General features: G+C 42.5%; 1 long non-coding RNA gene across 1 annotated transcript; it reads left to right on the forward strand.

The window, feature by feature from the left end:
- Nucleotides 1-10,259: 10,259 nt before the first annotated feature.
- LOC138754331 (uncharacterized) lies at nucleotides 10,260-21,386 on the forward strand. The gene is made up of 3 exons (XR_011351668.1): nucleotides 10,260-10,535; nucleotides 11,466-11,577; nucleotides 19,185-21,386. It is a non-coding gene; the product is annotated as an uncharacterized lncRNA (long non-coding RNA).
- Nucleotides 21,387-21,606: the final 220 nt, after the last annotated feature.

A 21,606-nucleotide genomic window follows, 5' to 3' on the forward strand; every position in this document is an offset into this window, starting at 1 on the left:
CTGCTCCATGTCCCCTCCTAATGAAAGATTATACTGGACAACAAAGATTTTGCTTCCTCAGCACCTTTGGGTGTATTTTATGGATTTTGGGCTGGTGATTATGAAAAACACCTGAAAATTTTCCTACCACATACCTTTTTTTTAGATATAACCAATTTTTTGTGATTTTCTGTCATTTTTTAACGTCATTGAAAATTCATTTTCTGCATTCGAACTTCTGCAGTCAATGACGAACATGGTGAAAGGTTTCACCAGGACATTGCAATTGTGGAAAAGCAGTATCAGGACAACATTGCTGGCTGACTAATACTGGACACTGACACGAGAGGCATCAGATGCTGAGTACAAACAAAAATCAGCGGCAAAATATTTTTTAGGTCAGTTGAATTAACGCAATGTGTCAGCATCATTATGTGATTAAACTTTCTAAATTCAATAAAAGTTTATGTTTCTCCAACCTCCTACATGATACAGCAAATCTGGTTATCTTTGTGTTCAGCTTAATCCTCATTTTTTTTCAGGAAACTGACATTTTGAAAAAACAAATTGCGGTCCAGTGTTATTGACCTGAAATGTTTCTCTCTCCACGTATGGCACTTGACTAGCTGAGCAATTCCAGGGTTTCAGGATTTCCAGCAAACCACGGTATTTTAAATTTACACTGAGAACAAATTTATCCAGGTTCATAAATTACTGAGATACAGCGGGAGCACTTCATTTGAGCTAGACCAGTGGTTCCCAATCTTTTTCTTTCCACTTACATACCACTTTAAGTATTCCCCATTGCCATAGGTGCTCTGTGATTAGTAAGAGATTGCTTCAGGTGGTATGTGGGTGGAAAGAAAAAGGTTGAAAACCACTGTTTTAATGGTACCTAATTGACTTGCTATGTGCACAGTTTCACAACTCCAAAGGAAGTGGGCCAATGACAATTTGTCTTGAACAAAATATTTCAGTAACAATTACATACCACCTTAAGCAATCCCTTACTAATCACAGAGTACCAATGGAAAAGGGATGACTTAAAGTGGGATATGAGTGGAAAGAAAAAGGTTGGGAACCACTGAGCTAGACAATACAAGTAATTTCCCCCAAGGAATTCCAACTATAAACAAGATCCAAGCCATTGTGACTCATTGTAAATGTAGGTTGTTTGCAGTAGAATTGCAAATGAGGTATTCATAACTGGAGCACGTGAAACAAGATGTATCTTTGGTTGTTGACGTTGAAGTGTCCTCCCAAAAGAAATGGTGAGAGTAGACATTTGTGCTGATTGGCTAATTTTTCTAAAAAAAAATAAGTGCAGCAGCAATTTTTTTTTCAAATGCACCTGTTTGAAGCAAGATGTGAAAATTGAGATTGAAAAACACATCTCAGGCTCTCACCTTTGAACATTGAAATTAACTGTTTCATCAAGAGAGAAAAGACCTTGTGAGCCACTCGTCTTTCCTCATTAATTTTCACTTGCATTTCCTTACACAAAATTATACTGCCTTAGTCTGTTCTTGCTGTTTGGTTGGAATGAAGCCAATGAATGAATTATTGTCCTTGCAGATTCTCTGACTCCTCTCTCACAGTTTTCAAATCAAAGAACCCTGTAAATGTGACATTGCAAATCGTTGGAGGTGAATGCCTACAAACCATGCCCTTCAGAAAACCTTTCCAGTCAATGCAAAAGCCCACAGCCATTCAATCCTTTGGGCACCTCCACTCTAATGGCTGGGTTCCAGAATTATTTAGCCCCTTAGGGATATTGTTTGGAAATTCAAGTGATGTACTCCAGATCTCTGACTTGCTGGGATTTGTCCCACTTCTAACCTGTTTCTGTTTGATTGCTGCATCTCACCTTCAACTAATTCCAAATAAAACTTGAAATTTTTTTTAAGGTTGTTATAGCAATATAGCATATCAATGAAAAGAGAGCAAAGGGTGAATTAATATTGCTGTTATCCTGTTATAATACAGAATAAAGATTGGTCAAAAATATATTGTCCAAATCTTGTTGTTTGATTTCCATTTGAGCAACTTTAACTTCATGTACAACTGTTTGGTTGTCTGAGAGAGTTGATGAGTACTAATACTATTTTAACCTCACTAAAAGGAAAATGAAAGGTTTTTTTCTTTGTTGAAGGTGTTTATTTTTCTGATGAGCTCTCAAAGAACAACTGTAATTCAAGAAAGAAATTTAAACGTCCCCTCCCAGTGACCCCACTGATAGCTGGAGCTCCAGACAATCTACTTAATATATTTAATATCTCAAACCCATCCAGATTCCTGTCAGCATCTTCCAGATTTATATCAGGAATACAGACAGATTATGTAAAGTTCTTTCAGCCTTCCGAGCTGAAAATGGGAGGAGATGCAGTGCAACTGCAGGAGGAAGGGTTTAATTACAATGTGATGTTTAAAATGAACTATTTTAATCATAATTATATACATGGGAATTTTGAATAAAGATATTCTAAGCTTTTGAAATGGGGACTGCAAAAAGTCTAATTATCCTTCAACCAATGAAGATCATTGTTCTTAACTCTCGTGCAACATAAACTGGTTCATGAGAGGTTTTCATTCTGAAAATCTACCAAAGGTTAATGTACAGTATTTCTTAAATACGCACACCGACAATAGAAATGAAAAGTATGGTCAATGCACGAGTTTACATTGCACCAGAGGTTGACAGTAATTGCAGATACATTTTAGAGATTCAAATGCTATGTTATGAACATTGAAAGTTCCCCAATGCCAATCTGCTATTTGGAGGAATTATAAGTAGATGTTCACAGGATAATTTTCCTTGTCGTTGATGTGCTTTTTCTATGGTGAAAAATGTTTGTAGAGACCATAATTCTGTTAGTTTTAGGGTAGTTTTAAGGAAGAGCAAGGAGAGGCCTAAAGTTGAGGTTCTGGATTGGAAAAGAGCAAATTTCGTAGGAATAAGAAGGGATTTGGGGAGTATTGAGTGGGACAGGATATTTTCAGGTAAGGATGTTAATGAAAAATGGAGGATATTCAAAAAAGAAATTTTGAGGGTACAGAGTAGTTATGTCCCAGTCTGGATCAAAGGAAAGGCTGGAAGTCATAGGGAGGCTTGGTTTTCGAGGAATATTGGAAATTTGGTTAGGAGAAAAAGGGAGGTGTACAAGAGGTATAAAGAGCAGGGAGCTGAGAAGTTGAAGGAGGACTACAAGGAGTGTAGAAGGAATCTTAAGAAAGAAATTAGAAAGGCCAAAAAAAGGCATGAAGAGGCTTTGGCTGACAGAGTAGAAATAAATCCAAAGGGATTCTATAAGTACATTAAAAGTAAAAGATTAGTGAGAGATAAAATTGGACCCCTTGTAGATAGCGAGGGTAGGCTGAGTGAGAAGTCTGAGGAAATGGGGGAAATTTTGAATGATTTCTTTGCCTCGGTATTCACTAGGGAAAAAAATGTTGAACCAATTGAAGTAAAGAAAAATAGTGGGGAGGTCATGAAGCATATAAGGATAACCGAGGAGGTAGTGATGGCTGTGTTAAAAAGGATAAAGGTGGATAAATCTCCCGGACCGGACAAAATATTCCCTAGGACACTCAGGGGGGCTAGTGGACAGTTAGTGGGGCCATTAACAGAGATATTTAGGATGTCACTGGCCACGGAGGTGGTACCAAAGGATTGGAGGGTGGCGCATGTGGTTCCTCTATTTAAGAAAGGGTCCAAATGCAAACCTGGGAATTATAAGCCTGTAAGTCTGACGTCTGTGGTGGGCAAGTTGATGGAAAGTGTTCTGAGGGATGCTATTTACAAATTTTTGGACGTACAAGGATTGATAGGGAGTAATCAGCATGGTTTTGTCAGGGGTAGATCATGCTTGACAAACCTGATTGAGTTCTTCGAGGGGGTTGCAAAAAAGGTTGATGAAGGGAAAGCTGTGGATGTTGTCTATTTGGACTTTAGTAAAGCTTTTGACAAAGTTCCCCACAGGAGGTTAGGAAAAAAGGTGGAGGCATTAGGTATAAATAAGGAGGTAGTGAAATGGATTCAGCAGTGGTTGGATGGAAGGTGTCAGAGAGTAGTGGTAGACAATTGTTTGTCCAATTGGAGGCCGGTGACTAGTGGAGTTCCTCAGGGTTCGGTCCTGGGTCCACTATTATTTGTTATATATATTAACGATCTGGATGTAGGGGTAGAGAATTGGATAAGCAAGTTTGCGGATGACACAAAGATTGGTGGTGTTGTGGACAGTGAGGTAGATTACCGTAGATTAAAAGGTGATTTAGGAAGGCTGGAGGTGTGGGCTGAGAAATGGCTGATGGAATTTAATACAGATAAATGTGAGGTGCTGCATTTTGGAAAGGTAAATTTAAATAGGTCATATACATTGAATGGTAGACAATTGAGGAGTGCAGAGCAACAAAGGGATTTAGGAGTTATGGTAAATAGTACCCTCAAGGCTGATACTCAGGTAGATGGTGTGGTGAAGAAGGCATTTGGAATGTTGGCCTTCATAAATCGGAGTATTGAATTCAAGAGTAGGGAGGTTATGATGAAATTGTACAAGGCACTGGTGAGGCCAAATTTGGAGTACTGTGTACAGTTTTGGTCACCAAATTATAGGAAAGATATAAACAAAATAGAGAGAGTGCAGAGAAGGTTCACGAGAATGTTGACAGGATTTCAGGGTCTGAGTTACAGGGAAAGGTTGTGCAGACTGGGGCTTAGAAGATTAAGAGGGGACTTGATAGAGGTGTTTAAGATTTTAAAAGGGACAGACAGAGTAAATGTGGATAGGCTTTTTCATTTAAGAAAGGGGGAGATTCAAACTAGAGGACATGGTTTAAGATTGAAGGGGGAAAATTATAAGGGGAACATGAGGGGAAATTTCTTCATGCAGAGGGTGGTGGGGATGTGGAATGAGCTTCCGGCAGACGTGGTCGAGGCGGGATCATTGGTTACATTTAAGGAAAGACTGGATCGTTACATGGATAGGAGGGGACTAGAGGGGTATGGACCGGGTGCTGGTCAGTGGGTCTAGGAGGGTGGGGATTTGCTACGGCATGGACTAGTAGGGCCAAACTGGCCTGTTCTATGCTGTAAGTGGTTATATATGGTTATCTTCTTTGGCTTGGCTTCGCGGACGAAGATTTATGGAGGGGGTAAATGTCCACGTCAGCTGCAGGCTCGTTTGTGGCTGACAAGTCTGATGTGGGACAGGCAGACACGGTTGCAGGGGAAAATTGGTTGGTTGGGGTTGGGTGTTGGGTTTTTCCTCCTTTGCCTTTTGTCAGTGAGGTGGGCTCTGCGGTCTTCTTCAAAGGAGGTTGCTGCCCGCCGAACTGTGAGGCGCCAAGATGCATGGTTTGAGGCGATATCAGCCCACTGGCGGTGGTCAATGTGGCAGGCACCAAGAGATTTCTTTAGGCAGTCCTTGTACCTTTTCTTTGGTGCACCTCTATCACGGTGGCCAGTGGAGAGCTCGCCATATAACACGATCTTGGGAAGGCGATGGTCCTCCATTCTGGAGACGTGACTCACCCAGCACAGCTGGATCTTCAGCAGCGTGGACTCGATGCTGTCGACCTCTGCCATCTCGAGTACTTCGACGTTAGGGATGAAAGCGCTCCAATGAATGTTGAGGATGGAGCGGAGACAACGCTGGTGGAAGCGTTCTAGGAGCCGTAGGTGATGCCGGTAGAGGACTCATGATTCGGAGCCGAATAGGAGTGTGGGTATGACAACGGCTCTGTATACGCTTATCTTTGTGAGGTTTTTCAGTTGGTTGTTTTTCCAGACTCTTTTGTGTAGTCTTCCAAAGGCGCTATTTGCCTTGGCGAGTCTGTTGTCTATCTCGTTGTCGATCCTTGCATCTGATGAAATGGTGCAGCCGAGATAGGTAAACTGGTTGACCGTTTTGAGTTTTGTGTGCCCGATGGAGATGTGGGGGGGCTGGTAGTCATGGTGGGGAGCTGGCTGATGGAGGACCTCAGTTTTCTTCAGGCTGAATATATGGTTATAGTTGAATGGTTAACTCCTGCATCTATTTTGTTCAATGTTCTCTTCCCTCGCCTGAGGATAATTCAGTTAAACCTCTTTAATTATTCATTTTCATTTGGGACTAAAAGGACTTAGTTTCATTATTGCATGGTTTAACATCTACATAGTAACCACTAACCACACCAAGTAGAATTTACAGATCACCCTTTTGGACTATTAATGCTGGTTAATGTTTGGACAATTTTTTTCCTTAGGATTTGTCTTTTCGATAAAACCTGTATTAGTAATATAATTCAGGTTTTTTTTAAAAGTAATGCTGTTGTCTCACATCTCCATGTTCAATCCTGAGCTCCAGTGCTAAGTTTGCAAGTGCATTCAATATCCATGCGTGTTTCCTCCGGACACTCCTGCTTCCTCCCACATCCCAAAGTTATATGGTGGCTGTAAATTTACTTGAATGTGTGAGTAAGTGCTGTAATCTGGGGGGTGGGGGGGGGAGTTGATAAAATTATGGGAGAATAAAATGAACAAGAGTGGAATTAGTGTCGATGGGTCTTTGATTCTAGGACTGGTACCAGATTCAAGAACAATTACTATCCTTGCTGTTAACCATATAACCATTTACGGAGCGGAAACAGGCCATGTTGGCCTTTCGTGTTAATAGATTAAAACGAACCTCACTCGTAAAATAATATTATCTGTGCTCTATTTCAACCGCACTCTCTCTGCAGGATTTTTTGCAATACTGTGTATGAGTTGAAAATGAACTTTCTCACAGTATCTTGGTACACATAACAAACTTAAACTTGATGGTCAATGCGGAACTTCATGGGTTGTATCTCTTTGTAAAAGATCTTCCCTCCTTACCGATGAATCCAGATGGATCAAACACAGCCTGCAATTGCGCCTCTTATCAACAACGCATAATGAGCCCAGACTGAATGTGAATTGAATCGTTATAAAGCATAATGAAGTGGGCTGTGAGAGTGAAAGTTCAACTCGCCTGATATCCAGATGGGATAACTGGAAGAGTTCAATAGAAGGAACCTGGCTTATTTTTTCTGCTCCTCATCCAGAACCACAAGGCAGTTGGTACTTGAATCAGAACGCTGGGAATTGTATGGTACACTACTTCAGTAGTCACCCTAATTTGCTGTGTGGTGTGACAATTCATTGTTTCCTACCAGAAATGATTTCTTCAAATGTATCCAGGGTCTAGGGACTTCTCTTACACAGAGAAACAAAGTGGGGGGGGGGGGGGTTATTCTACTTAAAACAGAAATAGAAACAGGAGGCGGAAATCCGGTTCGTTGATCCTGTTCCGCCATTCAATGTTATCATGGCTGATCTGGTCTTAGACTCCACCCACCTGCCTTTTTCCCCAGATCTCTTAATTCCCTTATGATGTAAAAATCTCTCCTACCTTGTCTTAAATATATTTACTGAGGTAGCCTCACTGGTGCTTCAATGGACAGATTCACCACCCTCTTGGAAAAGCAGTTCCTCCTTATCTTCACCCTAAATCATATTCCCAGAAATCTGAGGCTATGTCCCCTTATTCTGATCTCCCTGCCAGTGGGGATAACTTGCCTACCTCTGTCTTATCTATGAGAGTAAAGCACAAAAGTCTGCAGATACTGTGGTTGATGTAAAAACACCATGCTGGAGAAACTCAGCTGGTCAAACAGTGTCCTTTATGTCGCAAAGATCAAGGTACATAATCAACATTTCGGACTTGAGCCCTTCCTTGATGAACTTTGCTCTATAAAGTACAGTGTTTGACCTGCTGAGTTTCTCCAGCTTTTTACTTTCTATCTTATCTCTGCCTTTTATAATTTTACATTTCTATAAGATCCTCTCTCGTTCTTCTAAATTCCGGCGAGTACAGTCCCAAACGACTCCATCTTTCCGCAGAGGCTAACCCCCTCATCTCTGGTGGTTAAGGAGAGATGTATTGGAGGCAAAATCATTTTGGGTTCAGTTAGGGTAGAAGGCAAGAGGGTTGGTAGCCAGAGAACACCAATTTACAGCATCCCCTTCACGGATGCTTCTCCACCAGCTGAGTTCCTCCAGCAATAAAAACACAAAAATGCCAGAGGAACTCAGCAAGCCGTGCAGCGTCCATTGAGGTAAATATATATAACCAATGTTTTGGGCCTGAGTCCTTTCTCAAAGTGTAAGTACAAAGCAGGCAGGATCCTGAGTGAAAAGGCGAGAGGAGGAGGGAAGAAAGAGCAGGGGAGAAGCAACAAACCATAACTGGACATGGACAGGAGGAAAGGTAAGAATTGATTGATTAGGGTGACTGTGAATGCAGAGATGGAAGAAAGGAGACAGAGAAAGACAGAGCAAGAGGAAAGGAGAAATAGGGATAGGGGAAGGGGGGGGAGCTAAAGAACACTGGTCAATGTCATCTGGTTGGAGGGGGCCCAGACAGAATATTCATTGTTTTTCCTCCAATATGCACGTAGTCTCCGTCTGGCAGGACATGAGACGATGGACAGACATGTCAGCAAGGGAATGGAGTGGCGAATTGAAACGGGTGCCCACTGCGAGATCCTTGCTATTGCAGAGGTCAGAGCAAAAGTGCTCAGACCTTGAAGAAGGGTTCAGGACAGAATAATTGGTTATATATTTTTACCTCCTATGGACACTGTGACTGCCTGAGTTCCTCCAGTACATCTGTGTTTTTATTACAATCACAGCGACTTGCAGATTTCCGTGTGTCACCCTTAATTCCTCTGACAGATTGCTTTTGACACCAATTTAAAGTCAATGCTGATGAAGAGAATATTCTTTTATTGTGCAGTGAGTCATGACTCTTAGTAAAACTTGGTGGAAGCAGATTCAAAAGCAAAGAGAAATGGACAATTTGAAAGTGAAAATATTATCTCTCCAGGACAGGAGAGTAGAAATAATTGGATAACTCATTCAGAGGTAAATAATCTGAGTGATCACCTTTCTGTGATCCAAATGTTAACTAACAATGACAAATAACACACTGTCATCAGGGTATTGGTACAGGCTAGGACACAATCTGTCACATAGAGGAATTCATTGATTTATGAATATTAGATTGATGAAATTTTGCCATAATGTCGTTGACCCTTTGGAATATTGTGCCTTCAATTTGCAAAACTATTTTTCACTGTAATGAATATCGTCCCACTGCCTGGACCTAGGAATACATTGCAGCAAAATTCTCACAATGTATTTTGCCCAGATTGTTTTTAAACACAAAATTTCATTGAACAAGGTGTTTTCTACATAAGCAAACATTTTGTATATCACACAATCATAGCATATGTCCCTTCAAAGACTGAGGAACCTGTAAATCACTTGAACAAGCAAGAGAAATAATTTGAAGATTGGACAGGCAATAGATCTGCAAAATGCATCCAGGATTTACGGATATGGGTCACGAGGAAAAATTTGGGCCCAAAATGTTAACCATTCTTTTTTCACCCACTGATGGTGTTCAACTTGCTGAGTTCCTCCATCAGATTGCATTTCGCTTCAAGTTTCAGCATCAGTAATCTCCTGAGTGTAAAGAGACACCGAAATGCTGTGGGAACTCAGCTAGGAGATAAGGATAGGCAATATATTTTCATCCCCTTTGAACGCCGCGAGACCAGCTGAGTTTGCCGGTGTGTTTTTACTGCAACCATAGCGTCTGAAGACTTTCATGTTTCACTTAGTCTCCTGCATGTCTCCAGTTTACAGGTTGCAGTTGTATATTGGGTACCTTAGAGTACCACTCTTAAGAAAAAGTTCTGGGACATCTGTACTTGTTAAAGTCTCTCAGTAAGTGCGACTCTTTCATTCAGTCAGTGGAACTGCAATTTTACAAAGGTGACCCAGTTTTGAAATATCCTTAAAACTGTTTGCATGAATGCTTTTGTTTGTTGGTGGAAAGAACCGAGATGAACTTGTTTGCCTGCATCAGGTCTGTCACTAAAGTGATTAGTCCTCAAATGGGTGAGGATGCAGGAGCATTTGCATCCAGAGGCAGGGAAAGAGAACTCACTTTAGAACCTAGAATCAGAATTTATTGACACGAATGTGATGAAATTCATTGTTCTGTTGCAGCATCGCAGGGCAAACATTTCTATAAAACCACCTGACAAAACAAATAAAAATAGTGGAAGAAAAAGTCAAAGTGAGGCAGTGTATGTGGTTCATTGATCATTCAGGAATCTGACGGCAGCGGGGAGAAGCTATCCTTGTGCCGCTGGATGCTTGGCTTCAGGCTCCTGTACCTTTTTCCCCAATGGCAGAGTGAAGAGGGCATAGTCTGGGTGGTGGGGGTCCTTGAGGATAGAGACTGCTTTCTTAAGACACCGCATCTTATAGATGTCCTCGATGGAATGAAGTCTGGTGCCCGCAATGTCACAGGCTGATTTAACGACCCTCTTGAGTTCCAGCTTCTTGTCCTGAGTGTTGGCACCTCTGTACCAGACAGTGATGCAACCAGTCAGCTGTTCTCCGTGGTACACCTGGAAAAGTTTTTGAGAGTCTTCGGTGACGTACCGAATGTCCTCAAACACCTCACAAAGTATAGTCACTGGTGAGTCTTCTTTGAGATTGTATCGACATGGAGGCTCCAGGACAGATTCTCGGAGAAGTTGACACCCAGGAATTTGTAATTTTTGACCCTCTCCACTGCTGAGAACTCGTTCATATTCTCCTGATTTCCTCCTGAAGTCCCCAATCAGCTCCTTGGTTTTGCTGATGTTGAGTGCAAGATTGTTGGTGCGACAGGCAGGCCCTTCGGCCCATGATGTTTGCACCGAACACGATGTCAAATTAGTCCTTTTGTCCCCACCCCACCCCACCCTGCCTTCCTCCACCTCACTCCTTTGCTTCTCCCTCTGTCTGGCATCTGCCCGTCAGCTGCCTCTGTCCATCATCACCTCCCCCTGGTTCACCAATACCCACTGGCCCTTATCCGCACCCTGACCTCATTAAACCATCTCTCTCTCCTCCACACTCTCAGTCCTGATTGAAGGGTCCTGGCCCACAACATTGACTAGCTCTTCTCTTGCATTGCCCCTTGACACACTGAGTTCCTCCAGCAGATTGTGTGTAATGCCAAAGAACATTATTTGGAAAGGCTTTGTGATGTTGAAGCATGCTTGCCTTCCACCATCTCAAATTATATATTTTAAAATTTACACACAGTATGACAGGCCCTTTCGGCCCACGAGCTCATGCCACCCAATTGACCTACAAACCCGGTACGTTTTGAAGGGTGGGAGGAAACCAGAGAGCCCACAGGAAACTCAAGCACACATGGAAGAGCGTACAAGCAGACAGTGGCAGAGTCGCACCACTAACTGCTACACTAACTGTGTTGCCCTTTCTTACTTTGCTTCCAACTGAATTTGTCACAAAGTTTTCTGCATTGCTGTTAGTGTTGAAGCCCATCTCTATCTTGTCCTTTCCTTTATGCATTGGAAGTCAACATGATCAACGACTGTTTTAACCTCTTCTTCAGCAGTCAGCAGAGGCCAATGAGCAACCATTGGAAGATTGGCAGTCAGCAGACACACTGTGTCCTTACTGGAATTATGCCTTGCGCGCTCAAGATTGCAGAGAACAGCTCCAAGGTCAGACTGACAATTTTTTAATGAGATTCAGAAATGAATAAAACTGAATTTATTTTCTGTAGCTGTTCTCTGTGAGCAATGAATTATTGGCACACTGTGATATCCTTGGGAATCTCGATTCCATGTAACATTGTAAGTCTCATATGTTGCCTTTGAAACCCAAGAGCACACAGGTAAATTCTGTTTCTGGCCACCTGGGTACAGGTGGCAGGTCTGGCATCATCAGTCAAGTAGGGGAGGAAGTGGAAAGATTCTCAAGTGTATAGAAAAGCTGCCATCTATATCTCGATATGCTCGTCAATGAAAGCATACATCTAAAAGGGAGGAAATTTATGTTAGAATTAGCCCCCTAATTTGAATCATCGAGACAAACAGGCCCTTTGGCCCAGCGAGTCTGCGCTGACCATCCAATCCTATTGATCCCATATCTTTTATTCATCCTACATTCTCACCAGTTCACCGCAGATTCTACTACTCACCAACCAGAGGCAATTTACATTTAACCAACATGACCATCCTGTCTGTGGGAAGGAGGGAGGAACTGTGAACCCCCCCCCCCCGCCCACTCAATCACGGGGAGAAGGTGCATGCTCCACTCAGTGGAAACTGGTCTTTCGTGCCGTGGGAGAGCAGCTGCTGTAACTGTGCATCTGTCGTGATGGGGTCAGATGGTGTGGAACTTTATATAAACCACCTGACAAAACAAATAAAAACAGTGGATGAAAAAGCCAACGTCAGGCAGTGTCTGTGGTTCTTGAAGTTCTTGCTGTGTGCAGCCCAGGTAGCGGTTTGCAGTGGGGTTGAAAAATGACTTAGGAACAGAGTAAGGGATTTGGTTGGGAGGAGATGAACAATCAGTACTGACTGATCGACTTGTAGATTGTGAGAGAATCGAGGTATTAAAGTGGACAGAGTTGGATGTCCTCGCGGTTCTGTTCATCTTTTACTGGTTCCATCAGGTCTGACTGGTTTACGGACACAAATGTTATGGAATGGGTGGAAACCTGCCACCTGTACCCAGACTGGCCTCACGTGAATTCAGACCCAGCAAAGCCAACTTGAGGGTAGGTCTTGTGAGGTAAGTTGCAGCTCTCAAAAACTTTGGTTAGGCCACCACTTGGAATATTGAATTCATTTCTAGTCTCTTCATTACAGGATGTGGAAGCTTTAGAAAGGGTGCAGAGGAGATTTACCAGGATGTCGCCTGGATTGGGGAAGTGCCTTTTGTGCCAAGGTTAACAGAGCTTAAGCTTTTCTCTTTGAAGCCAAGAAGGTTGAGAGATGATTTAATAGAGGTTTACTCAAGATTATGAGGGGCATAGATAAGGTAGACAGTCAGCACCATTTTCCCAGGGCAACGGCAGCAAATATTGGAGGTTATCTGTACAAGGGGAGGGGAGAAAATTTAGGGGAGACCTGAGGGATATGTTTTTTACACGGAGAGTAGTGGGTGCCTGGAATGCATTGCCAGGGATGGTGATGGAGGCTGATACAATAGGGATATTTAAAAGACTCTAAGACAGGCACATGGATGCAGGAATAATAGAGAGTTATGGGTGTGAGGTTGGGAAGGTCTAGATTGTTGAATAGGAATAGGATTATGGAGGTTGGAGCAACATTGTGGGCCAAAGGGGCTGTACTGTTCAATGTTCTACGTTCTCATATCACCTCGATGTAAATGATGTTGAACGCTTGTAAAAACCTGCAGCTCTCTTCATTCGTCAAAGGACGCATGGGACACCACAGCCCCTGGAATCTCCAGCAAAAAAAAATCTGCTGGAGAAACTCAGCAGGTTGCACAATCTTGCCTCTGAGTTCTCAGTCTGGATGAAGGTCCTGGCCTGAAACATTAATTGTTCTTTTTCCCCCATTGATGCTGTTCAACCTGCTGAGTTCCTCCCACAGATTGTTTGTTTTCAGTAAACAAGATTCAAGATTTCTTTATTGTCATGTCATAAAGACAGTGCAATATTACACAGAATTTGCCATTAGGCAAATACATTCACTGTCAGCAGAAATTGTCTGAAGTGTCTTTTGCAGTCAGAGAAAGAGAAGCAAAGGACAGTCCCCTCAGAGATGCCAAGGGTCTGTGGATTCACCTTCAGTGATGCCACAGCTCCATTGTCAGTCCAAGCTGCAGATATGAATCTCTGACACAATCAGGAAACCTTCAGCATTCAGGCACCAACTCGCAACCTGGTTCCAATACCTGGTACCCCTTCAGCCAGACTCCAGCAGTCCACTGCCTGGTGCGAGTCCCTTACCACCGTCGCCCGCAGCCTGCGCGGATTCCTCACCTTGAGTCTCCAGCAGCCTGCTGCCTTTGTGCTCTTCAGCTGCAGAACCCATCATGATGGAAACAAACAAGAAACTATTCTCCAGTTACATCAGCAGACATCTCATTGGTTGTGACTTTCAGGCTGTGGTCGACTATAGATTGATGTACCTCACTGAATCTGCTCTCAAAAGAGAAAGGAATCTGCAGTATTCCTCTGGGAATGAGAGGGAAGGCTGACTCACTGCACATCCTTTCAAAGCACCATAACATGCTTTGAGCCGGTATTTTGGAATGTTACATCTTTGGAAGCAGAGCAGTGGATTTGCTTCCACAAACAGTTTCAAGCAGAGGACTTGAATGGAGTCTAAGAATCATGTGTTCCTTTGTCACAATGCTTTGTAAATGAATTGCATTCCTTTACTTATACCAACTAAAAAGTAACTTTTACCTTAGCTGTGCATTTCAACTCAAGTTTATTACCATCTGATTGTACAAGTACAAACTGACAAAACAGGGTTCTCTGGGTCCACGGTGCAAAACATGCAGACACAACACACATACAGAGTAACGGTACAAATGCAAGACAAGTATTCATATATACACATGAATAAATAAATATTGTTTTGTGAATCTGAGCCTTGGATGGTTAGTGTAAGCAATTCCTTTGGTCGTTCCAGCATTCTCACTGCCCGAGGGAGGAAGCTGTTCCTCAGCCTGGTGGTGCTGGCCCTGATGCTCCTGTTTCTCTTCCCCAACGGGAACAGCAGAAAGATGCTGTGTGCGGGGTGGAAAGGTTCCTCAATGAGTTTCCGCACCCTCTTCAGACAACAATCCCAGTAGATCACGTTGATAGGGAAGCAGGGAGATTCCAGTGATCCTCTCTCCCACTCTTATGGCCCTGTGGATTGACCTCCAATCCATTTCTCTGCATTTTAATATAATTAATCATTTAAATTTTTTTAATATAATTAATTATTTTCATCCTAATTAATATGCCAGGTGGAATTGCCTCAGTCTTGTTTTAACCTTGGAGAAACCATCATGTCCTATGGTGGAAGTAAGATTTCTGAGAAGTAAAGAGTCACTATTGTAGGGATCAACATCGTCTAATCTCCAAATGTCGGCAGAGAGAGCCAGAGGCTTCAGCACAATGTCGGGCTCAGGTTATAGCAAGAATCATGAGCTGTGAGTCAGAATGGTGTACTCGTGCAATTTGACCCTGAGATCTTGTTACTGTTACCTGTGATGTCCCAATTATCTATTCGATGTCTGACTGCTGACTGCTAAACCTAACTACATTTAGACATTTTAACAAAAGAAATTTGATATTCAAGAGGTTTATTGATTTTAACAAGTGAAAACACAAAAGTGCTGGAGAAACTCAGCATGTAACATGATACCTTGAAGAAAGGCTCAGGCCTATAAACATTGGTTCTATATCTTTACGCTGCTGAGTTTCAATTTTAAATTTTTATGTTGAATTTTTAAAAAAATTTAGACATACAGCACAGTAACAGGCCATTTGGCTCATGCTACCCAATTACACCGTATTAACCTACACCCGTGATAAGTTTTGAACGGTGGAAGGAAACTGGAGCCCCTGAGGAAAACACTCGCAGACACAGTGAGAACATACAAACTCCTTATAGACAGCATGGAATTCATTGGTACTGTAACAGCGTTGAGCTAACCTCTACACCAACTGTACTGCCCTGCAAATGTTTCACCTGTACTTTTGTGTTTTTACAACTATCTCAGCATCTGCAGACTTTCATGTTTCACCCCTTTATTGATTTTAACGATTGGTTTCAGAAAGTGCAGAGAGGTTTGTGGAGCAACATTGGGAGCCAGCGTGTGGGAGAGGTCAGGAGCTGTCCCCTCCAGGTGCCCCCTTATCCTTCAACATTCCCTGAGCATGCTAATAGGTTAACTGGCAGCGGTGTCGTACCATTGCGGGTAGGCTGACAGAATAAAGAGAATTGAAGGGGAGCTGATGGAAATGTGGGAGAAAGTAGGTTGCAGAGATACAGGGAGCTAAGGAAAGAGAATGGGATTAATGGAACTCTGGGAGCTGGCAGAACCATGATGCCTCAAATGGTCTCCTGTGCCATCATAAGAATAGATTTGGAAATTCATGTCACTTGTATTAACTGATGTGGTCTTGGTCTTTTCCCCAGGACAGTGAAAGGTATGGACTGAAGGTGAGAGAGAAAAAAATTAAAAGGGCCCTGCGGGGCAACTTTTTCCAAACAGCGGGTGGTGGTTATGTGGAATGAGATGCCAGAGCAAGTGGTAGAAGTGAGGACAATTGTGGAGTTTAAAACACATTTGGGCAGGGACATGGATAGAGGAGGTTGGTAACCTCATGGGCCAAACACTGACAAATGGGACTCGTTCAGATAGACAATTTGGTCAGCACGGCAGAGTTGTGCTGAAGGGCCTGTTTCCGTGAATCTATGATGCTGAGTCAATCATTAAAAATTGACTGGATTCTGTCACCAAACATGTCATGGTTTGATTAAAATCTAACAGAATCAGAATTTACTGTTGTGAACATGTCAAGAAATGCATTGTTTTGTGCCAGCATCACAGGTGCAAATATTGCTGTAGATTACATTTCAAAATATATAGTCAGTGCAAGAAAATAAGGTCGTGTTGGTTCATTGGCCATTCAGAAATCTGATGGCTGGCCATTCAGAAATCTGATGGCAGAGGGGAAGTTGTCCTTGTGCCTCTGTATCCTCATCTTCAGGCTCCTGCACCTCCTTCCTAATGGAGATGGTAGCAGAATGAAGGGGGCATGGCCTGGGTGCTGGGCGGGGGGGGGGAGGGGTACCTGAGGATAGAGTCTGCTTTCTTAAGACACCACCTCTTGTAGATGTCCTCGATGGAGTGAAGTATGGTGCCCATGATGTCACAGGCCGAGTAACAACCCTCTGGAGTTTTTTCCAGTCCTGTTCTTTGGCACTTCTGTACCAGACAGTAGTGCAACCAGAGAGAATGCTCTCCACAATGCACCTGTAAAGATTTTCAAGAGTCTTTGGAGACATACTGAATCTTCTCAAACTAACAATGTATAGCCGCTGGCGGGCCTTCTTCATGTTGCATCGACATGGAGGCCCCAGAACAAATCCCCAGAGATGTTGACACCCAGGAATATGAAGTTCTTGACCCTCTCCACTGCTGACCCTTCGATGAGGACTCATTCATGTTCTCCAGATTTCCTCCTGAAGTTCACAATCAACTCCTTGGTTTTGCTAACTTTGGAAGGTTGTTGTAATGACACCACTCAATGAGCTGATCTATCTCCCTCCTGTATGATTCCTTGTTGCCATCTGTGATTCATCTAGTTCAATGGGCAACAGTTTTGGGTCCTCATTTAATGGAGGATATGTTTGTCTTTCAGGTGGGTTGATTTTTGAGTCAGGAGTTTTCCTCTGGGGAAAGTTTGAGCAGCTTGGGCCAATGGACTCTTTGGAAAAATCAAGTGATCTCCTAGAAACATGTAAGATTCTGAGCTGGGTTGACCAGGTAGCAGCTAATCCTGATGTTTAACCCAGGCACGTGGATGAAAGAAAAATAGAAAGGTAGAAAAGGTTTGGTATTTTTAATTTGGTCAGAATATACAGGTTGGCACAACGTCAAGGACTGAAGAGCCTGTACTGTGCTGTTGTGATCCATGTTCTATGAGATGGGTAATGGAACCTTGTATCGCCTTACTCATGTAAAAGTTGAAACAGTGAAAGAGATGGTGGCATTTTCGATGTGCCAGTGCTAGCACAGAACAGGCGAGTGGTCTCTCCTCTATCCACCTGACACGCATATTCAGGGGTCTTCCCTGTTTCCAGTCCAGACTTTTGTTTTGATGAAAGGGCCTTGACCAAAACATACATTGTTTCTCTCAGGATTGAGTGCTTTTCAATAGGATTTTTTTGATTTAATTTAGATTCACTACTTCAGTGTGTGAGCACTGAGCATTGTCCCAATAGGATTAATGATGAGAGAATAAAATGATGTCATCCTGAGACCAGAAAGGCAAATGACTTGATTACCTTTTAACATGTCATAAAGCTTCAGTTTGACAAAAGTATTCACAGAATCATTTTAGATATTTTAATATTTATTTAAAATTGCTGATTTATTTTCAAACTTACTGCATTATCCTGGTCTGGATTCAAATATCAGGAGGCAAATTATTCTATTTCTAACTTGCCCTTTTCGACAGGTTCTTGAACCTCTTTTACAAACCTGCACAGGAAAAGGATGATGTACAATAAATCACTGATAGCCACATAGAGTTGTTTTAATTTTATATGTAATTCTGATCTAATGTCATGTGATATATTGGAGGACACAACTGTCATTTTAATCGATGTGACTCAGCCTTCCATATCAGTTTGATTTTTGGGTTTTTGTCATCTTATTTACTGCCGTCTACAAAACATGGGTCCAATCAAACAAGACTTCTTTTGAAACTTGATGGGGTAGATGCTGGGAAAATGTTCTCCTGGCTGACAAGTCTAGAACTGTTGATCATGGTCTCAGAATAAGGAGTAAACCTTTTATGGCTGAGATGAGGAGAAATCTCTTTGTGCAGAGGCTTGGAATTCTCTTTCCTGGAGGGCTGTGGAGACACACTCACTGAATTCCTTTGAAATGGAGATCAGGATAGGTAAGCAAATGAAGGGAAATGGGGATGGTGAAGGAAAATTAATCTGAGGTGGAGATCACCCATTGCTGAACATTTGTAAAGTGGAGACAGACATTAAGGCATCTGGGGAAAGAGCCGAGGTACTGTCCTGACATTAGTGACCAGACTCCTATTTGCCTGTTGGTCTGTGCTCCTACCCCAGCCTTTATATTCAGGTGCCTGTCTGCTTTTTATGCAGACCTTGAAGAAAGGCTCAGACCAGGGTCAGCGTCGGAACAAGGCGAGTGAGACTCGTGCTGCAGGTGGGGGGGGGACAATAACTTATTTGAGGGATGGGGACTGCCCACGAATGCCCCCCCCCCCCATCCGTGCTACCAGCCACAGCTGAGGTCCAAGTTATTGGTTAGATGTCTACCTACTATGTGCTGCATGACCTGCTGAGTTCCTCCAGCATTTCTGTGCTTTCACTCTGAGCTGAAGACTCCATCTATTTTGAGGTTTTTCCATTGAATAACAAAAAGAAACTTTTACATTCGCATTAAATTGAGAAAATTAATTCTGCAAAAATTTGGAAATGTTTGCATTTAAATGAGTGTAATTTTACCCTTTCTGTTCAGAGGCTGTTTTCTCTGCATTGCTATGTTAACACGACTGAACAACTTCCTTTAATTTCTATAGGGACTTGAACATTGTAGTTAGACTGGCAATTAGTACCCTTCAGAAGAATGTGAGCAGTCATCTTGAACCACCGCAGTGTCTTTAGCAGATACCCTGACAGTGCTGTTGAAGAGGGAGCTCCAGGATTTACGTCCTTTGATGACGAAGGAATGGCGATATATTTCCAAGTCAGGAAGATGCGTGATTTGTTGGGGAACCTGCTGCCCTCATCTTTCCTCGTGGTGGAGTTGAAGGCCAATTCTGTTTGAGTATCCGGAGTGAGCACCGCAGTATGGTTCTGTACGTTGAATAGAAGTGGAACTCACTTAAGATGACCCACTTCCCTCACCCTCACAGTAGGGAGATGACTCCTTGGGGATCTGCTCTCCATGCTCCCCTGGTGTTTCAACCAAATCTTTGTTAATCACTTGGACGATCACTGCCTGGTCTCCAAAAACAATCTGCTTGAGAAGATCAGTGGATTCCTCCTGCCCTCTCCAGGAAAAAAGAACTCTCGTTCTGACCCAAAGCATCAACTTTTTCTCTCATGGAAGCTGCTTGACCTGCTGAGTTCTTCCAGCAAATTGTTTTTTTGCTTCAGATTCCACCAACTGTGGCCACTTTTATCTACTGTCTGCACTCAAGCTTAATCATTTTAAAATAAAGAACTTAAAGAAGGGTGGGAAAAAAGTAAGAGCCTCCAATCAATGTCAAACAAAATCTTGCAAGAAAAGAGAGTGATATCTTGTAATTGCACGGTGTTGCATTTCACAGATCCATTTCACACTTGACGGATATCGTTCAAGTGTGGCATCTCTTGTTACGTAGCCAGATGCAGTCACTGAATGCACAGCAAATTCTTCAAAGAGTTTATTGCACACTGGAGAGGGTCATCAGTAAACTGCAATTATTTGAAGACCAGGGCCAACAAAATAAGCCAAGATGCCAAGAGAAATAGAATGATGAAATGATGCAGCATGGAAACGGACCCTTTGGTCCAACGTGGACAGGAAGCCCCCATTTCCATGACCTTTTGTTTTTATAGTTGTTCTGTACTTTGTACTGATGGATGAGACAATAAGCTCTCATTCTCTATTCATCCCAGTTTTGGATGCTCCCAGAGAACATTACAGCACAGAAACAGACCCTTCAGCCCTTCTAGTCTGTGCCAAACTATTAATCTGCCTAGTCCCACTGACCTGCACCCAGTCCATAGCCCTCCATCCATGTACCTGTCCAAATTTTTCTTAAAAGTTAAAATTGAGTCCGCATTCACCACTTCACCTCATTCCATACTTCCAATGCACTCTGTGTGAAGAAACTCCCCCGAAACCTTTCCACTTTCATCCTTAACCCATGTCCTCTGGTTTGTATCTCAGTGGAAAATGCCGACTTGCATTTATTATGTCTATCCCCCTCATAATTTTAAATATCTCTATCAAATCTCTCCTGATTCTTCTACGCTCCAGAGAATAAAATCCTAACCTGTTTATTTTTTCCCTGTAACTCAGTTCCTGAAGTCCCAGTAATATCTTAGTAAATCTTCTCTGCACTCTTTCAATCTTTCTGCAGTTAGGTGACCAAAATATCAAGGATATTTCCCCCTCCAAAAAAAAAATACTTTCCCCACAGCTCTTAACTCCCAGTTCTGATGCATCCTTGTAAATTTCCCTTGGACTTCCTCCAGCATTCCCATATCCTCAGCGTGAGACCGAGACGAGATTTGTGTGCAATGCCCTCCAAGCGATAATGGTTGACAAACTGAGCAAATAAAAGGACACAATATTAGGTTGGACTAAGATAATTTATTTGAAGTTTCTCCCCAGTTAGGCTCTGTATAGAACAATCTGAGCCCGTGATTCCGATCCCTGGAGATCCAGCACACTTTGCCCTGGGTTTCCGCTGGGAGAAGTGAGAACCCGTCCTGTTTATACTGCAGGAGAATGGATGGCCTTCATTGACCAGCTCATCATCAAAGCAGGTCATTCAGCCTTACCTCCATTCTGTCTGTGCACCAGTTGGCTACCATATTTCTTGCATTTGAAATATTGCTCAAGGGTATCTCATCATATTCTCACAAATTGCTACGTGATTGCTTGTTTTCATGAGAAATGTAGAGATATGTACATAAATGCTCTCGTGGACCTCCTTCCACCTGCCTGAAAAAGTTTTAGGTTTTAAATAAATCCTCTGTTCTTTATCTTTGTTCTATAAAAGACACTGTATGACCAGCTGAGTTTCTCCAGCATTGTGTTTTTACTTCAACCACAGTGTCCGCAGACTTCCATGTTTTGCCCTACACACTTGACTCTTAATTCATTTTTTCTACTCTCTTATCTATATGAGGCATGGCTTCAAAAAGGCAGTCAACATCATAAAGGACCAGCATCACCCTGATCACAACCTTTTCTCATTGCTACCTTCAGCCTGAAGTTCAGCACTT

The sequence above is a fragment of the Narcine bancroftii genome, chromosome 2, assembly GCF_036971445.1.
Source record: "Narcine bancroftii isolate sNarBan1 chromosome 2, sNarBan1.hap1, whole genome shotgun sequence".
NCBI classification, from domain to species: domain Eukaryota; kingdom Metazoa; phylum Chordata; class Chondrichthyes; order Torpediniformes; family Narcinidae; genus Narcine; species Narcine bancroftii.